Consider the following 10884-nt stretch of genomic DNA (forward strand, 5'->3'; position numbering starts at 1 on the left):
TCATGGTTTTTCTACAATGATGGAGGCGCATGGTCACAAGGTATCCATGAGATGTGCCTGAAAATGAAAAGATGGAAATCTTCATAGACAATCTGAATAGTGAAATGAGTTATCATCTCAAACTACAATGTATACCATCTTTTGCAAAATTAATATAGAATGGTATCCAAGTAGAGGAAGCTTCCATCAAGAAAGGAACCTTGAAGTTCTTTAAGGAAGGTGTTAGTTCATCAAACAATAACACCTTTAACAATAAAAACAATAACAACAACTCGGACAAGTTCAAATTTTGGACAAGAAACAAAAATGTTGTTAATGATGGGGTAGTTGATGCCAACAATGTAAAGTCTAAACAATAGTGTTGAATTTATCAGGTAACCCACCATCCAACAATGATCAAATAAGTGTCAATCAAGGCACTAAAACTTATCAACAAAATACCAACCAAGGAGCTTCAACGTCAAACAACAACAACAATCACCAAGGCAACAACAACAACAACCTAGGAAACAACACAAACCAAAGAGGCAATGCTAATACTTCCCCGTATCGACGAATATACACACCATTAGGACAAACCTTGGAATCAACATTTCGAGAGCAACTTTGAACCCCAAGTCAAACCACCATAGTGGAATGACTCCCATTATTGTTATTATCATGAAACAAGGGGCATAGAAAAAATGATTGCATGAGGTTGAAGAACCTAGTTCAAGATATGATAGACAATGGAGATCTAACGGTCGATGGTCATAAAACCAATGGTGACCATGAAGCTTTCAAAAATCCTCTTCCTAATTACAACAAGGGAGGAGCATCAACATCAAACAACACCAAAGGATCTCGTACCAATCACATATATGAAAACACCATCAATCACATATTGGCATATGACAATCAAGTGAATGTCATAAAAATCAAAGACAAACAAGAACATGTGTCAATAAATATGACAACAAGAGATCAAAAATATGTCTTGAAGGGGAATGCATCAACAACAACAACTCTCCCAAATTCTCAATATAACTTGGTCGACCAACTACGGAGAACACCCACTTAGATATCTATACTTGAGTTGCTCAAACTTTCACCAAAACACAAGGATATCTTGGAGCAAGCTCTTGTCAAAACAACCATTCCAAATGATCTAGATATTGATCGATTCCAAGCCATGGTGGCCCATATGACGGTGCCATATAACATATCCTTTTCTAAACACGATGATGTCTCCTTGAGTCATCCGCATAACACCCCACTACATATCGAGGTCTTAGTCTATAAACATTGGATAAAAAGAATATTAATAGATGGAGGAGCCCTTCTCAATATATGTACTCTAAAGCTTATCTATGCATTGGGCTTCTCTGAGCAAGCTATTGATCCCCAAAATAAAATCACTATCAAAGCCTATGATGATGAAGAAATATCATCCGAAGGAAATTTGATACTACTCATTCAGGTAGGTCTTGTACAAAGAGACACAATGTGCCAAGTCTTGGACATAGACTTTACATACGATATACTATTGGGTCATCCATGGATCCATGAAATGCAAGCGGTACCATCCACGTACCATCAATGTCTCAATTTCCCCTACAAAGGACAGGAAATTTCAATATATGCAGATACTAATCCTTTTCACTACTGCAATGCTATGCGAGTAGTTCAAGATAGCCCGGTTCCACAAAATAGGGAGGCCCAAGCTTCCTCATCATCCAACCATCAAGAAGAACTCAAGTCCCTATCCATGAACTTCAAGAAAAAGATGAAAATAAAGGACCAATGCATGGGGGAGTATGATTTTGAACCCTTGTGTCTATCTAAGTTGCCAACTTCACCAAGGTCTTATGGACAACCTTCCACATCAAGACATCAGGAAACACAACCCATCACAAAGTTTGATGGTAAAGTTATCCAAATGGGCATGTTGGCTGAAGAATCAAAAGATAAAGACATCCTTAGCTAGCTATACAAGGACGAGGAAGAAATTAGACCTGCTACCCTAGAAGTAGTTGTACCAATAGAGCAATATGGAAATAGGTTCCAGATCATGCAATGAATGGGATACAAAGGAAAAGGACCTATTGGAAAGCATCAAAGAGGTATCATAGAACCCATAGAACCCTGTTCACAATTTGCAAAAGACAAAACAAGACTTGGGTATGGCCAACATGTTTCTCTTGTGTAAAAGCAAGATCACCATCAAAAACCTCATTGGAAAGAAAAGAAAAAATATAACGAAGACTCATGGAAAGAAGCACTACACCAAGCAATAGAAAAGACAAGGAAGGAGAAAAAACATGAAGAAAATGAGAGGTGACAAGAAGAACTCGCTATTCAAAGGGAGGAAGATTCTTATAAGAAAGTACATCATGTATAAGAACCTAATCAAACCAAGGTTGAGACATGACCTAAGGAAATTGCTACTCGAAAGGAAATGGTGTATGAACAAATTCGAAGAGAACAAGCAAGCACCGATCCTGAATTAGAACAAGCCACCAAACTTGTGTCAATTATCAATGATCTTTTCTCACCATATGACAACATACCTGTCAGATTCAGTGAAGCCACCTGGGATAGAGATTCTGAAACAAATTCCAATGAGTATGAGTGGGACACCTGTTCTAATGTTACTAAATATATTGAGGTGTATACAATCCACACATACACACCCATTTCTCATGAGGGACAAGGCTCAAGATCTCGATCATTTGAATTCAGACCATAAAATATCTATGAGGCTAGTGAGAACGAGCAACGACAATATAAACAAGGCAATGTCAAGGAGAGTACCATCAAAGACCTTGAGAATATCATAGACCTCATTAATGTCTCAAACAACTATGATGATGTCTCCATCATGACACTTACAATAGTTGATCTTAACCCGCCAAATGACTCCTTACCGTTCATATATCCTGACCTCATAGTCTGGGAAGAACCCAAACATCATGATATATTAATATTCCCAAATGATGAGTCAATTGTCCAATCCCTGTGCTCAGTCAACCCCAAAACATGCTCCACCAGTGAACCACATAACAATATCTGCAATCAAGGGAGTGCGAAGTCTCTAAGTCGCAAAAACAAAATAAAAAATACATCTAATGGTGAAAACCATTTAATGGCAATGTTAGATCGCAAAAACAAAAAAAATAAAAATAAAGGACGTATCTGAAGGTGAAAACCTTTTTGAGGCACCTAAAGATGGGAGACTTGATACTCTTCTTGAACATTACTAGGAGAGATCACCAAGCTTGATTGAGCCAACTCAATCACTCACAAAAAAAGAAAAACCAGATTTTGTTAAATTCTAATTCATGGAGAAACAAATCAATTTTGCTTGGTCTTATACTAACATGTCAGGGGTAGATCCAAATCTAATCATGCATCATGTGTCCATCACTCCTAGAGTTAAACATGTCAAACAAAAATTAAGCAAGATGAATCCACATGTGACATTATTAGTCAAAGAAAAACTGAAGAAGTTATTAGATGTTGGATTCATCTGACCTATAGACTATAACGAATGGATCTCAAACATTGTACCAATTTCTAAACCAGATAAAAGCATAAGGATCTGTATAGACTTTAGAGACCTCAACAAGGCATGTCCAAAAGATGACTTTCCTTTTCCAAGCATCGGCACAATTGTTGATCTAATAACAACGCACACAATGCTATCACTCATGGACGATTTTTCAGGCTACAAACAAATTAAGATAGCTTCAGAGGATCAAGATAAAAATGCATTCACGTGTCTATGGGGAACATATTGTTGGAACGTAATGCCTTTTGGTTTGAAAAATACTGGTGCAACTTATCAAAGAGCCATGACAACAATTTTCCATGACATGATGCATACTTTCATGGAAGATTATGTGGATGATTTGCTAGCTAAATCATTCACAAGAGTTGAACACCTGGACATCCTAGATAAAATATTTCAATGATTGGAGCAACTCAATGTCAGATTAAACCTTAAGAAGTGTGTCTTCGAGGTCACGTCTGGCAAACTTTTGGGCTACATTGTATCAGAAAAGGGCATCGAAATGCATCCAACAAAGGTTCAGGCTATCATGGAGATTCCACCTCCTAAAAACATTAGCCACCTATGATCTTTATAGGGCAGGCTACAATCCATCAGACAATTTATTGCTCAGTTAGTAGATAAATATCTTCCATTCAAACATCTACTTCATAAGAATATACCTTTCAGATGGGAAGACAAATATGTAGAATCATTCCATGAGCTTAAACAATATCTGATGAATCCACCAGTTTTGGTACCACCGATAGAAGGCAACCCACTCATCCTCTATATATCAACAACATAAGTATCATTATGGGCACTGATAGCACAAGAAGATCCAACAGACAAAGAAAGGGGTATCTATTACATTAGCAGGACTTTGAATGGATATGAACTCAATTATACATTGATCGAAAAGGCTTGCTTAGCAGTGGTGTTTGCTTCTCAAAAGTTTTTCCACTATATGTTAGCCCACACAATCAAGCTGGTAGCAAAGATTGATTATCTCAAGTATCTACTCAACAAGGCCACCCTCACAGGAAGATTAGCTAAATGGGTCATGATCCTAAGTGAGTTTGACATTTAGTACACAGAATGATGGGCTATCAAAGGACAAGTAATTGCATATCAATTGGCAGAAGCACCACTACCAGACCAACACCCACTATAGGTAAAATTTTCAGATATGGATGTACTCACTATCACACCCAAGCAATGGACCCTATACTTTGATGGATCCTATAAACAACATGGATTGGGTTTCAACATCTTGTTCGTCACTCCAGAAGGGCACACTATTTTGAGATCTTACAGAATGATGTTTCCATGCACCAACAATATTGTTGAATACGAAGCCCTGGTAACAAGAATCAAAGTAGCTGTAGAATGGAGAATCACAAAATTAAGAGTCTATGGGGATTATCAATTAGTTATCAATCAGATCAATGATGACTATCAAATGAAAGATGATAAGCTAATGCCTTACAAGAGAATGGTGGATGACTTCAAAAAGTACTTTGTGCACATCACCTTTGAGCAGATTCCAAGATTGGAAAACAAAGTTGCCAATAAAATGGCCACTATCGCCTTGCTTCTACAAATTCCAGATAAATATAATCATTATGAATTCCTGGTGGAGCAATTTTTTTCCCAAGTCATATGTACTATGATCGGTTTTGATTCCCCTCTATACGGGAAGATATATGACTATCTCAAAAATAATACCCTCCCACCCAACCTATCTCACAACTAAAAATGAAGCTTCGTTCAACAAGACACCCACTATACCTTAACCGCTGACGCACTTTACCGTCGAGGTCAAGATGGTACTCTTCTTTGATACCTCGATCGTAATGAATCTAACTCCACCTTACATGAGCATCACAAAGGTATTTGTGGTACACATTCAAGTGGTCCTACTCTTGCCAAGAAACTTTTGAGAATGGGATATTACTGGTTGACAATGGAAAAAGAGTCCTATCAATTTACTAGGAAATATCCTAAATGCCAAATTCATGGTAACCTCATACATGCACCAACATAGGAGCTGCAACCATTCACCACATCTTGGCCTTTTTGTCAATGGGGACTTGATCTAGTGGGAAAGATTCATCCTTCCTCTTCAATCTGACATAAGTTCATTATCACCGCAATGGAGTACTTCACCAAGTGGATCGAAGCAATCCCAATGACCACTGTGACTAGAAAGCAGATCTCATCATTCATCCTCAACTATCTCATTTGCAAAAATATGGCATTCCTAGTTCCATCATCACAGATAATGGACGTCCTTTCAAGAATCAAGATATGCAAGAGCTATGCAAATGATTTAAAATCCAACATCGCTTTTCTACACCATACTACCCACAAGGGAATGACCAAGTAGAAGCATCAAATAAAACAATCCTGAAAACCCTCAAGAAAACAGTGAATGATGCTAGCAAGGATTGGCATGTACAACTCAATCCAACACTTTGGGCCTATAGAACAAGTATCTGCACACCCACAGGGGCTACACCATATTTATTAGTGTATGGTTCAAAAGAAATTCTGCCTCTTGAGGTAGAAATCCCATCTCTTTGAGTATCTTTGAAGGGCCTTATACCAGATGAGGAATATCGAGTGAACAAGTTGTAGGAACTACAGCTTCTTCATGAAAAATGACAATGTTCCTATGAACATCTCAAGGCATATCAACAACGAATGTGCAGAAGCTATAATCACAAAGTCATCCCAAAGGCTTTCAAAATTGGTGATCTAGTCCTAAGAGAAAATCCCAGAAATCAGCAAGATCGAGAGAAGAAAGGGAAGTTTGAGACCAACTGGTTGGGACCATTTGTCATCATATCAGCCTATGGATCAGGAGCATATCAGTTGTCAACTTCAAAAGGGGACATGCTCGATGAACCAACCAACAACATCCATCTAAAGAAATTCTACACTTGAGTTGTCCAATGCACGGATCAAGCAAAAAAACTTGAGTTGTCCAATGCACAGATCAAGTAAAAAAAGTAAAAAAAAATTTAAAAAGTATCAAAAATCGTCACTGAGGTGAAAACTTGGCAAACAAGCCCCTTGTGACACAAAAAAATCAAAAATCATAAAAATACAAAAAAAAAAAGAAAAACAAGTCAAAACAAAGTGCAATAAAAACAAGTGGTGAAAACTTGGCAACAAGCACCACTTGTGAGAGAACGGCTCCTCCATTTATTGGTACTTGTATCATATCTTTAATCCTTCTTATCTAAAGCCCATAGCCATCACAAAAAACTTATACACGCAACATTATCCCGAACATACTTAGCGTAGGCATTGTCCTTGATTCTCTAAACAAGTTATCCATATCATATCCCGCCATGGCTTGGTGATCAATGTATATTCCACATCGATAAGTGTTCATAACTAGGGGCAACATTCATCTCACTTTAACGTTTAGACAACAAACAAGGATCCCAACATACTAAGGAAACCATTGTCAAAATTGCTTATCGGAATAGAAAATAGGCTCATTATCCAACTACAAATGCAACACACACATGATGCATCATATATTCTAAATTATGATTTGTTTGCATTTGGCATGACATTTTGACTATTTGTATCTTTATTTTTGAATCATTAAGATCTCTTGAGCTACTCAAGCATGCACTAAGCTAGAGAAGCAACGAAGGAATTTGATATTTTCTTTGGTTTTTTGTCTTTGAGGTGATCATTTGTATGGTGCAAATTTGTCTCGAGACATGATTGGAAACATATCATTGAAGACTTTTTCCATTTTGCACATAAAAATGGTTATCTCTTGTATTTTTTACGCAAGAAACACTCGGGTCATCTTGGTTCAAATTATACCTCAACGCTTGTGTCATCTTGCAATATCAAAAATCATGTAAGTTATACTCAGATCATCATGGTTTAATTATACCATGATGCTTGTATTAACTTTCAACATATCAAAATCTCAATGATGATAAAATGAGCACAAACAAGTGACTAACAAGAATGACAACGACAGAATTAAAGTGAACATTTAGTTGCATTTATATCAAATTAGTTACATACAATTATAGTAGGTTAAATATCATCTTAAACTTTCATTAAGTTGCATATCATTTTAATCTTGCATTAATATCATTTTATTATCATTATCATCTACATCTCATTTTCAAGATACATCTCACATCATAACATTCAAATAACATCACATCCCATATCAAATTAAACATCATACATATCAAAAACATAGCAATGCATCATCACATTATCAATCATTCCATCATGAACCATGCATTCACATCGTCATGTAATAATCAACATTAAGAGATCAAGAACATCATTATTATCTAAGCATATAATCATCCCCATAGTATCATCATATCAAATCATGTGCATCATGACTTAATCATCATTAATAACACATCACATGTGGATCAAAGGAAATCCATTCCATATATCATATATATCTTGCAAAATTGTCAAAATGTACAATGAGTATCATGTCTATTAGTACAACAAAGGTGATCAATACAACAAAGTAGGTCTCTCAATTGTGACTATCTCTTGAGGTAGAAGGTCTAGCAGCAAATGTCCCAGCTCTCAGATCTCCACCAGGTGGATCACGTCGTGTCGGCCCTGTAACACCTCTTCTCTCTGTCCTTCAATGACTACGTCTGGATCGAGTGGATGTCATTGCAACATAGCTAGGAGCTCTATGCTCTTGAGGGATCATATCCTCGTACAAATGCCTATAATACTCAGCCTCCTTGGCCGAGTACTGTATCTCCCTTAGTGTGTCTTGGAGAAAAGTGCCTACGGTGGCTCTATCTAACCTATCAGCGAGGGCCTCTGCTCGGCCCTAATGCTCTACTGGTGTATCCCTCTCTACCTGCAACTGTGTAATCTGTCACTATTATGCGAGCACCTATGCCTGTAGCTCATGAACCGAGACCTATAGCACCCTAATCTAAGCATCTTGTTGGTGGGTCGACACCCTAATCTGACCAGGTACCTGTATCGTGGTCCTAGTTGCACCTGTTCCTATCTAAGGCATTGGTGGAGGCAGAACGTCATATCTCCTCCTCTGGGTGGGTTGCCTACCACCCTCCGTATCACCCTCCATTCCTCCCATAGCCGCTAACACCACACCTATCCCCACACCACCACTCACACCAAGCACGAGACCACCTCTGCCACCACCTCCACCACCCCCTCCACCTTTATCTCCTCCCTCCTCTCCTTCATCCTCCTCTCTCCGCCTAGGACCCCCTCGCCTCTATGGCCGCTCCTCCTCCTCATCATCAAAATATGGCAACAGATCTGCCGGATCAGATATATGAGCCACTGTATGTGCCACAAAGTAAGTTGAGAACTCCTATGTCATCCCAGCATCCACTACCTCAACCTCATAATCCTAGATCTATCCTGCGAGGGTCATGTACTTATCCACAGTTGTTGCACTATCTAGGGTAGGCCCCCACTCCATCACATACTGTCGTCGACGAGCATACAAATAGGCTCCTTGTGGAATCCCCTACTGTCTACCATACTATCGATGAACACGGTTGTGCAGGAATCTCTTGATAATAAAGGGTGTTTGTCCAATTGGGTACCTAGACATATATACATAGGGCATCTCTAGCCCATCCTTGACCCACACCTCTTAATCTATATATGGTCTCCAGATGATTGTATCAATGTTATCAAAATCCCTTCACCAGTGCTCTAGTTTTCCTAGGTTACGTTGGACAACTACACCTGTATAACCATATGCATATGCACGACCAACTGGCCTATCTTTGTCTACAAGCGGTCTCGACACAGGTATATGCTCCTAGGCCCGCACCTGTAATAATGTCACCCTAGCCAATAGATTAGTGTATCCTAGATATACAACCTAGTGGAGCTCTTTGTATAGGTGGGCCAACATACAAGACCCCCATGCAAACCTGTGTCCCTATGTCACCATCTCCTCCAAGACCAATCCCCATCCAACAGCCAGTCCCTTTGACCTACAGTTGGGACAAAGGAAACCACCAATGAAACTTGCTAGTACTGACAACAACGAACCGTAACCCAAATCCAAAAACTCCTGCCATGGGATCTCATAGCCACTAATGTGATCATCCCTCCTCACTTTGCTCATAGGGTAGCAAATCCCCAACCATAGGAATCCATAGAATCCAATAATAGTCCTTTGGTGTAACTGTCATCTCACCAGTCGCCAAATAAATGGTGTTCATGTTACTATGCCACCTCTCTGCCAATATTGTCAGCAGACCTCGGTTAATGGTATACTGGGGCATGTTTAGTAAGGATGATAAACCACATCTCTCAATCACATCTCAATCAGTTTGTGATAGGCGCAGGATAAGTGTCCACGGCTTTAGGAATTGCTCTCGAGATTGTAGCACACCAAGATCTACCTGCAAATCAACACATATTCATCATCAGTTCCTGATTCGATCAAATTTATCAAAAACAACTCAATATCAATCAGTGAATCATATTATTGCATAATATCAAGACTCAACATCAATCAGTGAATCATATCAGTGCATCATATCAAGACTCAACATCAATTAGTGAACCATATTAGAGCATCATATCAAGCCTCATCAATCAATAAGTGAACCATATCAGGGCATTAAAAACCATATCGAATCAATGCATCATATAGACGAAATGAATCAGAGTAGCATATCAAAGCAATCCATATCAACATCATATCAGTGTAAGAAAAATCATGACCCATAACAAAATTAGGACCCATATCTACTCAGGACTCATAATGAAATCATGACTCATATCAAAAATCAGATCTATATCAACAACTTGACCCATATTGAAAATCAAATCCTTATCAACTTGACCCATTTCAAAAATCAGATCCATATCGACAACTTGACCCATATTGAAAATCAAATCCATATCGACAACTTGACTCATATCAAAAAGTGACTCATATCGACCACAGACTCATATCGCAATCGAGAAGCATATCAAAATTAGACATCATAAAAAAATATGACTCACATCGAATCACGATCCACATCAGACAACCAACAAACCCATTTTAACATCTACATCCGCTATCTAATCCATTTGACTCACGATGCATTTTTCAAACATAAATTTTTCCAACTTTTTTTACCTACACGCTACAACAGAGCTTCAAAGTGATAAGTTGTCACTTATGCGCTAATATTTTCCGTCCATATGCTATTAAACACATCTTATGCACTATTTTTCTATCATGGGCTACAACACGGCTTCAATACGCTATCCTATTTACCTGATGAGTTGTTTTACCCTATGCACTACCTGTCATACCTTTTGTGCTAAACAATGAACCCTAT

This window comes from Cryptomeria japonica, chromosome 6 (genome assembly GCF_030272615.1).
Source record: "Cryptomeria japonica chromosome 6, Sugi_1.0, whole genome shotgun sequence".
Classification (NCBI taxonomy): domain Eukaryota; kingdom Viridiplantae; phylum Streptophyta; class Pinopsida; order Cupressales; family Cupressaceae; genus Cryptomeria; species Cryptomeria japonica.